This window comes from Ruditapes philippinarum, unplaced genomic scaffold, assembly GCF_026571515.1.
Source record: "Ruditapes philippinarum isolate M1 unplaced genomic scaffold, ASM2657151v2 ctg2497_1_1_1_1, whole genome shotgun sequence".
NCBI lineage: Eukaryota > Metazoa > Mollusca > Bivalvia > Venerida > Veneridae > Ruditapes > Ruditapes philippinarum.
The window spans coordinates 1-17,410 of record NW_026858398.1 but is presented as its reverse complement, the minus strand read 5'-3'; the positions used below and the strand labels follow the sequence as shown (position 1 = coordinate 17,410).

Sequence of the window (17,410 nt, the reverse complement as noted above, 5' to 3'; positions counted from 1 at the left end):
AGGAGGCGTGAAAACTAAGGTCCATTTATTTGAACAATAAATGCCCATTACCCAAAGTCAAGCCTGGAGGAAAAAGTGGCAGGGGAAAATTAAAAGTAAAAGGGGCAAACAAAAAAACAGGAGGACGACTTTTAGAAAAAAAATTTCTTTAGTTTAAGAGCAAGGTAATATTTTTTTTGCCCCATTTGTTTTGCAAACCCCCAAAGCTCAAAATTGGGGCTATATAAAAAGAATGACCTTTTTTTTGGTATTTTGCAAATTTTTCAATCCTTTAAAAATTAAAAAAAGGGGTTTTTTTTAAAAAAGAAAAAAAGGGGGGGGTTTTTTTTAAAAATTTTTTTTTTTTCCCAATTCGATTTTGGGGTATGAATATAGATTTTTCCCATGAATGACGGTTTTTCACAATTTAAAAATATGTTTAATTTTCAAAACCACAAGAAAAATGAATCCTCCCTTTTTAAATTTTGGGAAAAATTTTTGAATTTTTGTTTATTATATACATTTTTCTCTTTTTTGTCAAGTGACTATTTTCCATTTTTAGAAATAACCTTTTAATAACTTTTTCGTAGGTGGACAAGGCACTGATAATGAAAAATTTCATCAAAATTTAAAAAGAAGAAGATGGGAAGTCTGTTGTAGTTACGAAAGTCTCAAAAATTGCCGACTGGAATTACAGAAGAACAAAGAGCACTTGGACAATCACTGATTAACCCTCCCAAAGCCCAGCTTGTTTCTGTTGCTGAAGCCTTGTCTTCCCCGAAAAAAAAGAAGTCGTCTGTTCAAGGAAAACTTATTCAGGTATATACGTTTCACATATATTTCTGCTGCAATAGTTTTATCTGATTTTTTTGTTAATATCTTTATTCCTTAAATAGTTTTCAAATAATCAGATTAATTTTGTTAAAATAAATGTTCTGTTTACCAAGTTTCCCATTTCCTTTTTACACTGACCTTTCGTGATAAATCTGTATTGCTTGTTAAGTTCATAAAATTAACTTTTAAATGAAACTGAATTACATTCCTTTTTGTGTTGCCTTGAGAAAAGTGACATAAAAGGGTTACTTTGGTTGCAATCAGCATCATTGTTGGCGACAGTGAGGGTATCCCCTTAGGCTTGTCCAGGCAGACCATAACTCAAGTCACTATATGTTGGATTGGCTCAACCTTTATATGCATGCTTCTTTCAATGCCCATCAGTTCAAATGCCACTTAAGTTAAAAGTATATGTACATTGTAAGAGAAACTTAAGTTAAAAGTATATGTACATTGTAAGAGAAATGTTTATAAATAACATATATTTCAACTGTCTTATTTTCTGTTTGGAAAAGTGTTGTTTTCTAATATAAGTTATCTATAGGAATACTGATATGTTACTTGTCTTCAAGAAATTTTATAGACATGTAAAATTTTTTGTAAATACAGCTTCAAGTTCACACAATTTTTTTATTCTAGTAATTTCTATTTTTTTTTCAGGAAGAAGCATCAAAGATGGTAAAAGTTGGTGGTGAAGATGTTAAAATTAAGAATGTTGTTATAGAAGATGAGAGTGGCCATGCTAAGTACACATATAAGGAAAATCAATGTCCCCCAGGGCAGGCCAATTTTGACCCCAGGGCTTTTATTTAAACAAACTTTGAAGACACTAACTGGAAGATGTTTCATGCTAAATATCTAAACTCTAGCTATTTGGGTTTTTTCAAAGAAGATTTTTTCAATTTTTTGCTATACACATAAATAAAATCAATGACCCCCGGGGCAGGGCCAATTTTGAACCCAGGGCTTTTATTTGAACAAATTTGTTGGACACCTATTAGAACATATTTCATGCTAAATATCTTAGCTCTAGCTATTTGGGTTCTTTAAAAGAAGATTTTATAAGTTTTTACTATATGAATATAGGAAAAATAAATGACCCCCTGGGGCAGGGCCAATTTTGACCCCAGGGCTTTTATTTGAACAAACTTGGTAGACACCCATTAGAGGATGTTTCATGCTAAATATCTTAGCTCTAGCTCTTTGGGTTCTTTAAAAGAAGATATTTGAAGTTTTTACTATATGCATATAGGGAAAAACAATGACCCCCGGGGCGGGGCCAATTTTGACCCCAGGGCTTATATTTGAACAAACTTGATAGACACTCACTAGAAGATGTTCCATGCCAAATATCTAAGCTCTACCTCTTTGGGTTTTTTAAAAGAAGATATTTTAAGTTTTTTCTATCGGTTGCCATGGCAACAAGAGTTCTGCATTGAATTTAATTCTTTGAACAATTTTTAAAGGTGACCACCAAAGGAACATTCCTGTGAAGTTTGGATGAAATTGGCTCAGCGGTTTATGAGGAGATGTCATTTAAAGTAAAAGTTTACGGACGACGGACGGACGAATGGATGCCGGATGAAAAGCGATCACAAAAGCTCACCCTAGCTGTCACTTTGTGACAGGTGAGCTAAAAATTTATGTCTGTAGGCAGAATCAATCGATGATAAAATAATGAAATGTAATAAAGTGAATTAGGTCTAAACTTTGGATGAATTTTGACATTAAAAAGATTAACAACTGAAATGTTTCCCCCTTCCCCTTTGATTTTATTTTTGAAGGAATTAAGAAAGAATTGTTTACTCAAAACAATTATAATGCAATGAGAGGCGAAGAAGGATGTAGAATCCTTGTTGAAGAATGGAATGATGCCATGAATGACGTCTGGACTCTATCACATAGTGTAGAAAATATTGAAGACCCAGCAGAAAAGTTTCTTGTTGGACAATATAAGTTGGCATATATGGCAGGAAAGGGGAAAAAATGTGTCCCAGTGCTACTACCACTTGATCTTCTGAAAGCTGTCAACATTCTGCTGGCCAACAGGGCAAATGTCAACATATCCCCGGCTAATCCATTTTTATTTGCTACCAAGAGCTCTAAATATGCTTGTTCAGGTTGGCATGCATTATCTGATGTTTGCATGGCTGCTGGAGTATCAATTAACAGACACAGAGTCTCTTCTTACATAATTAAATTAAAATAACTCAAAATGATAGTACAGTCGAGACTGCCTTAGCGACCCCCTGATTTCAACGACTCCCTGTCTTATCCGACCTTGTTTCAGTCCTCCCAACGTATTTTTCTATATAAATGGTCTGAATTATACGACTCCCTGTCATATGTGACAAGCGACCCTAATTGTCTGGTCCCAATGCATTGCTTTGTCTGATTTAAACGACTTTCACACCTTTTAATTGTCCGCTAATCAGATAAATAATACCTGTTTTAACACCTAGAGAGACAAAATAATTAAGTCCAATTATAATCCAGTAGTCAGTACTCTTCAAACAAACTCTACACACCTCTGATTACGTGTATATATGCAGGTGTCAAGTGACGTAGCGTCTGAAGTGTCCATGGCGTCCGTAGCGTCTGATGCAATCGATGTGTGTTAACAAATTGAGGTCACAGGTGTAATGAACATAATGAACTGAGTAAACTGTATTAAGACTTGTGTTTAAAAAATTATGGAGTGTCAACGAAAGATGTTTTAAGGCAGAATTATTTTTTTTATTTTGCCTTTCTATGGCTGCATGGATAATACGGAAAAATGTTGATACCAGACTAATATGGATATGTTTTTAAAAGTATGATATTTATTTTAAGGATTTGAATGCATCAATTTTAAGTTTATTTTGTACCATAATGATTCAATATTAAAATAATACAAAACATAAAATTAATTTTTATATGATATACATACTATTATATTTGCTTTACAGGGATTCTTATTTTATTTACAGTACCTATGTGTATTTGCAATTGGTTAAGATATTATTCCTTCAAACAGTTATACAGTATATATGTTAAGTCACAATGATATATAGACAGATAGATGGTATTTAAATTTTAACTTTCTATGAGACTGTATTAAGAGACTCCCTGTCATATGTGACCTTTTTCTCAAGATCCCTTGGAAAGTCACATATGACAGTCTAGACTGTATATATTTTCTTTTATAAGTGTTCAAAAAATGTATGCATGCATAGTCTTTAGGGCTCTGCATCGCAATTTTTTTCTGTCACAATACATATCACGATAATTTTTCAAAATGATGTGATTCGCAATATCTATTGCAAAATTAAAACATTTTCGATTCATAATGCACTTACTTAAGTGGCGATGCAACAGACTTAAAATTGATAGGTATTTCCGTTAAAACTTTTTTCAACTGTTTAAAAAATTTATTTAAAAACATTCCAAACAACTCTTAACTATTTATAATTTGATCTTTCAACACTATCATACAACTTACTTAGGATAATCTCTTTTAGTACCTGTGTAACTAAACTGAAGTAACTGAAATAGCCCAGACTATGCATGCATACATTTGAACACTAAGTCTTATAAAAGAAAAAATATACTATCATTTTGAGTTATTTTAATTTAATTATGTAAGAAATAAAGAAGAATTTAATGATGAGACCATGGCAATATCTCAGTTATCCAAAATTCTCAAGTTATTGTTTATTTTGAGCATTTGCACTATACGCTTTCCAGTTATCTTTGTGGTGTGACTGAATATTTTTAGACATTTCACCAAATATAAAATTCAGGAAATAGGCCATGTCAAACTGTGTTAAAGATCTTGCTTAATTTACAAATTGCATCTTTGTTGCCTATCTGAGAAGCATTACTATAATGATTTTAATTTATGCATTGCAGACAGGACAAATGAAGATGGACAAGGAACTTTTCTGACTGATCATTTTCATAAAAGGTATTTAAATTTGTTTAACTTTGTTTAATTGTTTTTACCTAAGTATTTATTGTATATTAAGTTACAAAGGAAGGTAACTACTTTAATTTTCGAGATGGGACCATCTTCTACTTATAAATTAGAAATCAAAAACAGGATAATGATAAAGGAAATGACTGCCAGCATGTCTATCTTTAATCATAAATAATATTTTACAATTTTCATTTTCCATGTTACATTGAAAAAAATCTTGATAATATAAAATGTCATGATGTGAAATGTGAAATATCAAATTACTTTTTTTCTTGTGTATAATTTGGACTTATCGTTTCTCCAGATTTTTGCATCATATCAGTATCTTGCCTAGACGCTGACATATTGGATTTGTAATTTTTACGCATCATGGTAATGAGTAAATTGAGACTACCACCGTAAAAACGATGCAGGAGTTACCCCCCTATGTCGGAAGTAATTACAGCCATGTTAATTTTTGGCATTATGGATTACTCATGGGCATAATTGTACGGCCAGTTTTCAAAATTTGGCAGTAATCGTGCTATTTTCTTGCATTAATTATGGCCTTATGGCCATTATCAACACTTCTGGGCAACATTTTCAATCTTGCTGTTTTGGGCTTTCTTAAATGGTTCTCTATATATTTGATTATATATATATATTAACTAATAACTATAACATAGTAAAATACTTTCTATGTTTGTACAAGGGAGAAAACACTGGAAAGACGAGTTTGCGTATCTTGAAAGAGAAGTGAAGGAACTTAAGAAAAAAATGAATGAGGCCGAATCTAGAAACAAAGAAACAAGGGAAATCGAGGTTTCCCCAAGTCAAGTTCTGTTTTGGGTACAACTGAACTATGTTTGACAGAGTTACTTCTCAAATGTTCAGCATGAGACTTTTTGCCATGTAAATGAACTCCGTCACCAGGTTAGAGGTCAAGATTTTGCATTTGGTATAAAGATGTGTTTTGCACATCTAACCTATTTATGCATCTTTCTCCTTGATCTGAAGCTTATAGGTTCAAATTTGAATTAATACAAGCTGTATGACATTATGGCTCATTTACATCATTATATTAACTAAATCTGCATAGCTTGTACAGAAAAAAGTATATTAAAAGTAGTTACAGTCGTATTGCTGCTCTATTGAATAAGCAGTGGTGATTGGATAAAGAATTATTAAAAAAGAAAGGAACGTCTTTTGTTTATTACATGGGTGTTTGACCATATACGTTAACAATTATGCCACACTTTTTCCAGAAAGATTTGACTGAATAGAAATATTTGATATAAAAGCATTGTTTGGTTCATTGTTTGTGCTTAGGGGAGTATGGTAAAGTTTCAGTTTTATAACCTTGATTTCCTTTAAGTATTTGACAACATTGAATGTGTTTTCAAAAGTAGAAATTCAGTCAACTTCAAATGAAAAGAAGCTTTCCAGACCAGCAAATTATCCAGCTAAAAGTGCAAGCCCAATAAATTCAAACTTTAAACAATATCATCAAAAGCCTACTGAAACACAGAGTCAAACTGTGAATTACAAAGTACAAAGAAATGAAACTTCTGTAAAATCTCTAAACGAGGAAACCCATGTCAAATCTATCATCAGTGTGAGTGAAGATGATAGCTATGAAATTAACAGTGATACAACAAGTCTGTCACATTCATGTATCAGCAGCAGTCCTAAATCAGTAATATCTCGTTCTTCAACTACAGAAAAATGTGATTTCTCAGTACAGTGTGACCTTCAAGAGGTTTTAAACATGAACTACAGCAAAAGCCAAGACACTGATATTCTTAATCTCAAATCGGAAAATGAAAAACTTCAGTCAGTTATCAACAACTTAAAGGACAGACTCTCAGAAAATAAAACATCTAATAGTGACCAAAATGCTAAAATCTTAATACTTGAAGAGGAAATGTCAAAACTAAAAATTACAAATCAGTCCTTAAAACAAGAAAATAAAGCATTGCGTGAAAAGGCCTCTGCAAAACAAATAGAACAAGACTGTATCAACACACTCCAGACAGACGTATTATCAATAAAAGAACAATTCGAGGAACTTGCAAGCTCACTTGACCTTGTGAAAAACAGAATAGAGAATGCGCCATCAAAAACAGACATGAACTCACTCCAGCATGAAATCCATCTTCTAAGGAAAGAACTTGTCAATGATGGTGGTACTCAAAATGAAATATCAACAACAGTCCAGACTGCGAACCAAAACACAAAAGACTTTGTCACATCATCAAATAATACAAAGTCATTATCACCATCAAAGCCGTGCCAAAAACCAGTTGACACAGAAAAAAATTCATCTACACCTGGAAGAAGCACAAATCCAACAACAAAGAAATATGAGGTACTCATCCTTGGGGATTCAGTAACAAAGGGACTAATACGAAAGAAAATGAGCTCACAACAAGTAAATGTAAGCATAAAATCAACCAGTGAAGCCACTATTCAGGACATAAATAAGATAATAACTCACAATAAAACACAGACAAAAGAAGCTGATATAATCGTCCTACACACAGGCATTAAAAACATCTCAAATGCGAACTCACCTCAGTCCATATGTGAAGATTTTACTAATCTAGTTACTTCCATACAATCAGCAAACCAAAATGTGAAAATAGCTGTATCATCCATTCTTCCAAAAAGGAGAGATTTATTATCAAAAAAAAATATTGATGAAGCAAATAGTTTGCTAGAAAAGCTTTGCAAGAACAAAGGATTCCTCTTCCTAGATAATAGTAGCGCATTCATGAAATATGATAAGGTAAATCAGAATCTCTACTATGATGAAGTACAGCTAAATAAAGAAGGTTCAGCTATATTGGGAAGGCAAATTAATGCAGGCATTAGAAAAATTCTTGGGATTAATAGTTACAGTTCCAGACAACAAGAAAACAATTTCTCTACAGAACGTGTAAATTTTCGGAATGCCAACATCTGGCATGGATATGCTCGGCGACATCAACATCCCCAACAAAGATTCCGAATGTATCAGGGACCCTGGGATCCCTGGCCAAGGACAACAAGGATGGGACCACACCAGTTTTACTAAATGATGATCCTGATGAACCTGTACTGAACATTACTGATCAAAACCAACAAATAACAAGAGGGCCATGATGGCCCTGAGGTCGCTCACCTGTATATAGCCCCCCCCCCCAATTCTTACCCAAGGGCTTTTATTTGTTTATTTGAACAAACTTGGTAGATACCCATAAGAAGATGTTTCATGATAAACATCTAAGTTCTAGCTCATTGGGTTTTTTAAAAAAGATTTTTTAAGTTTTACTATACACATATAGTTAAAAACAATGACACCCCTGGGGCAGGGCCAGTTTTGACCCCCAGGCTTTTATTTGAAAAACCTTTGTAGATATTTACTTAAAGATGTTTTATGCTTAATATCTAAACTCTAGCTATTTGGGTTTTTTCAAAGAAGATTTTTAAGTTTCTGCTATACACATATAAGGAAAATCAATGACCCCCTGGGCGGGCCAGTTTTGACCCCAGGGCTTTTATTTGAACATATTTGGTAGACACCCATTAGAACATGTTTCATGCTAAATATCTTAGCACTAGCTCTTTGGGTTCTTTAAAAGAAGATTTTTTTAAGTTTTTACTATATGCATATAGGGAAAATCAATGACCCCCTGGGGCGGGGCCAATTTTGACCTAAGGGCTTTTATTTCAACAAACTTGATAGACATTCACTAGAAGATGTTTCATGCTTAATATCTAAGCTCTAGCTCTTAAGGTTCTTTAAAAGGAGATTTTATAAGTTTTTACTATATGCATATAAGGCATATCAATGACCCCCTGGGGCGGGGCCAATTTTGACCCCAGGGCTTTTATTTGAACAAACTTGGTAGACATTCACTAGAAGATGTTTCATGCCAAATATCTAAGCTCTAGCTCTTACAGTTCTTTAAAAGAAGATTTTTAAGTTTTTACTATATGCATATAGGGAAAATCAATGACCCCCCGGGACGGGGCCAATTTTGACCCCAGGGCTTTTATTTGAACAAACTTGGTAGACACTCACTAGAAGATGTTTCATGCCAAATATCTTAGCTCTAGCTCTTACAGTTCTTTAAAAGAAGATTTTTTAAGTTTTTACTATATGCATATAGGGAAAATCAATGACCCCCTGGGGCGGGGCCAATTTTGACCCCAGGGTTTTTATTTGAACAAACTTGGTAGACATTCACTAGAAGATGTTTCATGCCAAATATCTAAGCTCTAGCTCTTACAGTTCTTTAAAAGAAGATTTTTTAAGTTTTTACTATATGCATATAGGGAAAATCAATGACCCCCCGGGGCGGGGCCAATTTTGACCCCAGGGCTTTTATTTGAACAAACTTGGTAGACACTCACTAGAAGATGTTTCATGCCAAATATCTTACCTCTAGCTCTTTGGGTTCTTTAAAAGAAGATTTTTTAAGTTTTTACTATATGCATATAGGGAAAATCAATGACCCCCTGGGGAGGGGCCAATTTTGACCCCAGGGCTTTTATTTGAACAAACTTGGTAGACACTCATTAGAAGATGTTTCATGCCAAATATCTAAGCTCTAGCTCTTATGGTTGTTTAAAAGAAGATATTTAAAGATTTTTCTTTCGGTTGCCATGGCAACCAGAGTTCTGTATGGAATTAAATTCTTTGAACAATTTTTAAAGGTGACCACCAAAGGAACATTCCTGTGAAGTTTGGATGAAATTGGCTAAGTGGTTTATGAGGAGATGTCATTTAAAGCAAAAGTTTACGGACGGACGGACGACGGACGGACGGACGCCAGACGAAAAGCGATCACAAAAGCTCACCCTGTCACTTTGTGACAGGTGAGCTAAAAAACCATATTAAACAAATTTCTGAAAATCTAAATTCTATGGAATATGATGAAAGAACAGATTTGCCTCATCAAACTTTGAGTGAAATAACATTCGACAAAAAAGGAATTAACTTTTTTCATTTAAACATTCACTACCTGTACCCTAAACTAGATGATATCAAATATTTAGTTGACAAATATCCGGACATTGACATATTAGGTCTACAAGAAACTTTCCTAAGTGATGTTTTTGCTGACTCAGAAATATCTTTAAACAATTATCAACTCTTTAGACGTGACAGAAAATCAAATGGTGGTGGACTTGTTTTGTATGTTAAAAATTCATTACCATGTGAACTAAGATCTGATTTACAATCTGAAAATATTGAATCAATTTGGCTCGAAATGAAACTTGAAAAGCAAAAACCTTTTTTGGTAGGTTACATTTATAGGCCACCTTCATCATTAACTTCATGGAATGATAACATTGAAGAAATCCTTGAAAAAATATTTGTTGAAACAAAAAGAAATAATTCTTTTGGCGATTTTAACTTTAATTTTGGAACTACAGGTTTAAATAACTCAGCATGGAATAATATTATAAATACATTTAATCTGTCACAACTTATAACACAGCCTACAAGAGTTACATCAACATCATCAACTATTATTGATCATGTCTATAGTAATCAATCACAAAATATATCATACATTACTGTCCCTATACTTTCTATTAGTGACCACTTTCCAATAATTTTCACAAAACGAACTATGAAAAATGTTAAAAAAGGTCCTATGCATCTTACAATCAAATACAGGTACTTAAAGAACTTCAATGCTGATAAATTTCTAGATGATCTGTCAAAACAACCGTGGTCCCTTATTGATATGTTTAATGATCCAGATGACGCTTTAGACACCTTTAACAAATTATTTTTAGAAACTCTTAATATACATGCTCCTTACAAACAAAAAAGAGTAAAGCATAAAAATCAAGCTGACTGGTTCAATGAGGATATAGCAAATGCAATACATAACAGGGACTATGCAAAAAAGAAAAATAATGTTGATAACTTCAAATATTGGAAATTAAAAGTGAAAAATCTCATTCATACAGCAAAAAAAGATTTCTTTAATTATGAGATAAACTCAAATAAGAAAGATTCAAAAAAACTGTGGAAAAACTTGAAAAACGTATCAGACAAAACAAATGTTCGACAAAATTCTTACATAAATGATCAGAATGGTTTACCGATAACTGATCCAAAATTAACAGCAGAAACCTTTAATACTTTCTTTGCAAGCGTATTTGAAAAAGCTGAAAATGTATCAGAAGGATTGTCACATGAACTGAAAACTGCTTTACAAGAATCGGTTAAATCCAAAATTCCAAATCAGTCAAATCAATTTGAAATCCCCTTTGTTGACTTGAGCTATGTAAATCAGAAACTGAATAGTCTTGATGTCACAAAAGCAACAGGCCTAGATGGCATTGGTGCAAAATTCCTAAAAACAGCAGCTAATGTCATAAGTAAACCTCTTTGTAGTATTATAAATTTAAGCATAAAAAGTGGAAAATTTCCAACTCAGCTAAAACAGTCAAAGGTAACACCAATTTACAAAAAAGGAACAAAGGTAGACAAAAATAATTATAGACCAATTTCAGTACTTCCTCTTATATCTAAAATAATTGAAAAACATGTATCAGACCACTTTAAGCTCTATTTAGAAACAAACAATTTACTTTACACTGCTCAATCAGGTTTCAGGGCACATCATTCATGTGAGACAGCTCTTACAAATATAATTGATAATTGGATCAGTGCTCTGAATGATGGCAAACTTGTCGGAACTGTTTTTCTAGACTCATCAAAAGCCTTTGATTTAGTGAACCACCAAATTCTTCTAGAAAAACTACCTTTCTATAATTTCTCTTCACATGCTATTAATTGGATAAGATCTTATCTATCAGACAGGTCACAAAAAGTCAATGTGTCTGGTGTTTTATCTGAACCAGCTGAAGTCGTCTCAGGAGTGCCTCAGGGCTCAGTCCTTGGGCCCCTACTATTTTTGATATACATCAATGACATCCATCTTCATGTTAAAAAGTCAACTACTGATATGTTCGCAGACGACACTTCTCTAACTTCTACGGGAAGTACTTTAAAGGAAATGAATGATAATCTTCAAACAGATCTTGATAGTGTTAGCACATGGTGTAGGCAAAATGCAATGATATTAAATGCACAAAAAACTAAGGCCATAAATTTCTCTATAAAAAATACTAAATAAAAAAATACCGATTCATCTACTCTGCACCTTCACAACAAAGAGATAGAATTTACAGACACTGAAAAACTTCTAGGAGTCCATGTTGACAAAAATCTTAAATGGAAAACACAAATTCAAAATACTATTAAAAAATGCAATTCACAGCTCTATTTGCTTCTCAGAATCAAACAGTACCTTGATCTCCACTCAAGAAAACTCTTTTTTAATGCTTATATTCTGCCACATATTGACTACTGTTGCACTATTTGGGGAAACTGCAGTAGTGAATTATTTACTTTCACAAATTGTCAACTTTCAAAAAAGAGCTGCAAGAATTATTTTAGACAAAAGTTTTGATACCCCATCAAATGTTTTATTCAAAGAATTAAACTGGATGTCTTTTGACAAAAGAATTATGTATAAAAAGGCAATCCTCATGTATAAATCTATAAATGAACCATCTTTTCCTGTTTATATGAAAAATAAATTCCAAACAGTAAATGACAAACATGACTTTAACTTAAAATCTATACAGAATGGAAAACTAACTGTACCTAAGCCAAAAACAGAATTTTTTAGAAAATCATTTAATTACTCTGGTCCTGTGGTATGGAACAACATACCAATACATGTTCGAAATTCTGATACCCTGAGGAAATTTCAAGCCTCCTATATCCAATGGCAATTTTCTAACTAATTGATTGTACATATTGTTTTCCAGAAACAATAATTTAATGTTTAAAATAAAAAGTATAATAAAAACTGTTATTAGAACAGCCCTATAAATGTCTAATTTCTTCAACATTGATCTACTTTTTTGTACTTTCATGCTGAAGTTATGAAAAATGTCACTTCTTATAATGTAAGAAGAAAAAAATGTTTACTTATTTATTGTATTGATATGATGTTTATAATGTACATATTTTGTTGTCTAAATGTTGATTGTGATTGTATTTTATATTGTTTTGTATATACTGAGGCCCGCATGGAAGATCGGGAAACTGAATGTGTTAGCCTCATTAAATAAAGTCGTTACTTACTTACTTACTTACTTACTATTGCCTGTTTGCTACTTCATTTAGGGTTGCTTTTTTTGTGGCATTCAGGGTGGATTTTCTAGTTTTCTCTTGTGACAGGTCATGGATATGTCAGAAGACGAACTGAAGTTACTAGCTGATCATATGGGACACTCGATTTCTATTCACACTTAAGTATACAGACTACAGACGTCCATTCTTGAAAGAACAAAAGTTGCAAGGGCTCTCTTTGCCCTAGAAGATGGAAACTTGAGAAACTTTAGAGGAAGAGCTTTATCTTCAATTCCAATTGAAGGTATCTTTCTTTATGCATAACATACAATTACAATTTTTATACGCCTGTCGAATGTGAAGGAAGAACTACTGCTTATCGTGTCACTCTCGAGTCCGTTCCTGGAACCACCCAGTACTGAGCAATGAGGATTAAGTTTCTTGCTCAGGAAAATAACCAAGTTCCTTGACTGGGTTTCGAACCACAATCGCTAGATTACTAGTCAAACGTGCAAACCACTCAACCACTCCACTCCTCCCAATTATTATTTTGAACTGTAACTCAAGTTAAGTCTGCACCAGTGAATAGAATAAGTTATATATAATAGTATATTACTTGTTTGTAATTGTAGAGTTTGACTCGTTTTATAATAGGGGCCCCATATTTTACTAAATGACCCCCTACTTCAAAGTCTGTGGGCCAGTTTGGCCCCCATTTAGCAAATTCTAGATTGAACACTGCTCTTGCATATTCAAGGATTTACCTAAATGTCATTTCAATAAAATTTGAGTGTGTCATTATTTAATTGGACAAATGATTGAGTTGAAAATGTTCAGATAAGTCATCAAGTTATACGAGTGTGCAAGCATTGCTTTTGTTATGAAGGTATTTCAGTATTAATACCTGATTTTTGCCTTCAATGATCATCTTTTGTGTTTACTGGCTTACACATAATAGTATAGTAATTGTCTTATTATAGACCTTGTTTGCTGTGGAAGTGAACCAATAAAATATGAATGATACTTATTTCTTCAGAATTGCCAGAACCAGAGCAACAAGATGAAAATGTGGATGTAATTGAAGATGAAGTAGTAGATGCAGACAGCTCAGTTGGAAATGTTATGGATTATGGAGAAATAGATGCTTATGATTCTGACTCTGAACCTGCAAAATATGACAATGTGAAGAAGACTTCATCTAGAGGTAAACATTTGATAACTTTAAGTTATATGGTTTTCAACTTGGCAAAGTTCCCTATTTTTTATGCCGCCCTTCGGCGGCATATAGTTTCCGCACTGTCCGTCTGTCCTTCCATCCGAACATGTCTTGTCAACGATTCCCATCCAAAACTGCAGGAGGGATTTCATTGAAACTTCACAGGATTGTTTGTCTAAGCCTAGTTGTGCATAGTAACTTATTTTCTGGCTGGAATTTTTCATTGCAAAGATATGCCCCACAACTGTAAATTTCATGTAAAATAATCTTGTCCGTGCTTCATCTCCTAAACCACTGGAGGGATTTTATGACACTTCACAGAATTGTTTGTTAACATGCCTAGTTGTCCATGGAATTTCTTTCCTGATGAAAATTTTTCATTGCAAGATTATGCCACCTTCGCAGTCAATTTTTTTAGTAAAATAAGCTTGTCTGTGCTTCATCTCTAAAACCTCTGCATTGGATTTCACTGAAACTTCAGATGGTTATGGAGCAGAATTTGGGTCAAAAATCAAAATGGCTCATTGCCAAAATTATATGTTTATTTCATAATTAATTCTTATCAATATCATTTATGCCAATTCTCAATGTTGCAAACGGTAATGTACAAAGCCGAAATATTCCAATTGCAAACTTTTAACTGGTTCATGGCTTTTAACTAAGCCACGAAACGCTATGTGCCTTTCAGTAATTTTCCAAAGCTTATAAATGTAAAGAATGGTAATGACTTTAACGCATTCATGCCTCGTTTTATGCGTTAAATGAAGAAACTACCATTTCTAATCTGGTATAGTCTTCATACCGATGCTCCTTATCGGAAAAATCAATACTGAACTTTATAAACTACAATGTGCCAAACTGCAATTCGCTTACTGTATTTCGATTCCGAAACTGAACGAGTGCTAGCTCTACGACATAAATATTTTATTGTTATTTATGATTGTTTATCACATGTTTTAAGGAAACATTTTGATTTTGTATTATTCACATACATTTATATGCTACTATTTGAGTTTATTTCGTGCTTCGGAAATTAAAAGCGACAATACGAGTTATGTCCCTTATTTAGGAAATCGCCATTTACAGTCAGGTCAGTCAGAGGTTAAGGTCACCTTAGATGGTGCAGTGTTGGATATAAAAAGGAGATTTGAATTAAGACCAGCGGGATCAACATTTGGGCGGTATATTATGGTCTATTAACCTTCATTGCCAAAGAGTATAAAATTAATTTAGTGTTCAATTATAGTTAACTGCCAATTTCTCTATAAATCCACTTTATTTATAGAAACCCCACATTTTGTTGTATTTAAGTCTTCTATAGCAGCCCAATAGTGAAGCATGTCTGTTTCTGGAGAACCTGAAATTTGTGATTACATTAGGTGGCACTGGTAGTGTGTCTGTGTATGGCAGTGGTAGTGGAAAGGATGTAAAATTTAGATATTGTAAATCACCACTATGAATCATACTAAACGTATTTGTGATATTTCTTATTTCATCTACTGATGAATAACTGTAACATGTTGTTCTTTAATGTCTGATTCATTTTGAATTGATTTTGAAAATACTTTTCCAGAATAATAACCTGCTGACATTTTGTCCGAGAAATTTCTTTTAATAAAACTTGCTGCAAAACCAGGGTAAAGGTTAATATCTGTTCCAAACAATGTAGGTTTTCCAAGAAAGTGCACTTTCATAATCCTCTATAGTTAGGTTTTTAATATTTATCTCATTAGATTTGTAATACAGTTATGTTTTTCTATATTTAGGTACAAAGAAACGATGGTCAGCTGAAGAGGAAGACTGTCTTAATAAAGCCTTTGGGATACATATCCAAAACAAAAAAAATGTCTCTTCGTTTGAAATAAGAAAAGCACAAAAGCAGTACCCCATTTTACTGCAAAGGTCTGAAGCAGTCATACGCTCAAAAATCAACAAGACTGTGTTAGGAAAGTTAAAGAAACATTAAAATACGATGTGTAGATTGAAAATTATGTTATGAAAATAATATTAAAAAGAACTAACAAAGATGTTTGAAGCTGTGTGTAAAAATGACATTGAGTTTCATAAATTATATTGAATGTCATACATTACATTGATAAGTTGCACTCAGAGTCATTAGTTACCTTGAAAAGTGACATTCTTTATCAATGGTGACTTTAATAAGTTACATTGTGTTAAGTTTACTTGATGAGTTACATTAAGTGTCATATGTTACCTTGAAAGGTTACATTAAGTTTCATAAGTTACATTGATGGGTGACATTAAGTTTCATTTTTAAGTGGGTTAGTTACTTTAAGTGTCATTAGTTACATTGAAAAGTTGCATCGTCATTTGTGATTTGATAAGTTACATGAAGTGTCGAGTTTAATTGATGAGTTACATCAAATGTCATTTGTTACCTTGGAAAGTTGCATTAAATGTCATTTGGTTGTATTAAGTGTTATTTGTTACCTTGAAAAGTTGCATAAAGTGTAATTTGTTACTTTGTTAAGTTACTCATTTTTATGCCTCCGAAACTGGGGCATATTAAAATCGCACCGTCTGTCTGTCCGTCCGCTCTTAGGGGAGAGACATTGTGGGGTATTTCTTAAGTCTATATGGTATTTATGGGGTTAAAATCACATGTGGGGTCGACCCCACATGCTGATTGAGATTGATCGTTATTTTTGTCGTTCTGGGGTCTAGAAAAAAGACCCCACAAATTAAAACCTATTGTTGGTTGGACTCGGAGTACGGACAACACCGTAAATTCTACAAAAATTCCAAGGGAGACTAATCTTAGATGTTTTCTTATCACGTGATGCAAAACTAATCGAGTGCTTCGGCTTTTTCCATAGCCAGGGAGGTCATTTTGAGCATGCCCACTTCGCCGGCGCATGCACATGTGGAATAATGGCTGCCTTGTCAAGGTAAGAATTGCTTGTGCTGTTTTATTTTAATGTCAATATAAGTGCAACAGTTTGCAGAACTTGCCTTAAGACAGCCAACTACAGGTATATATTTGAATGTGTGATATTTTTCTTTTGCTATTTATTTTTTTGTACTTACAAAAAAAGTTAAAATGTTATTTAAAGATATGGTATGCCTTTTATAATGCATATTTTTTTGCCTGTTATTGACAGTGTGAAATCCCTGGCATTGTAAAATATGTTGAAAGTCTCTCATTCTACAGGATGTACTATGTGCAGGAAACAATTATTATTTTCTACTCTTTACTTCATCAAATACTACTTTAAATTACGAAGGGACTAAGAGTATTCGATCTGATTTTACACACTAATTATATTCCCAA

The 17,410-nt window shown here is 33.2% G+C and overlaps 1 long non-coding RNA gene across 2 annotated transcripts; it reads left to right on the top strand.

The window, feature by feature from the left end:
• Window positions 1–4,415: 4,415 nt before the first annotated feature.
• LOC132753069 (uncharacterized) lies at window positions 4,416–17,404 on the top strand. 2 transcript variants are annotated; one of them, XR_009628900.1, is made up of 5 exons: window positions 4,416–4,759; window positions 5,463–5,683; window positions 13,011–13,206; window positions 13,939–14,106; window positions 15,885–17,404. It is a non-coding gene; the product is annotated as an uncharacterized LOC132753069 (long non-coding RNA). The 2 variants fall into 2 exon arrangements; XR_009628901.1 differs by lacking the exon at window positions 5,463–5,683.
• The last annotated feature ends 6 nt before the right edge of the window (window positions 17,405–17,410 follow it).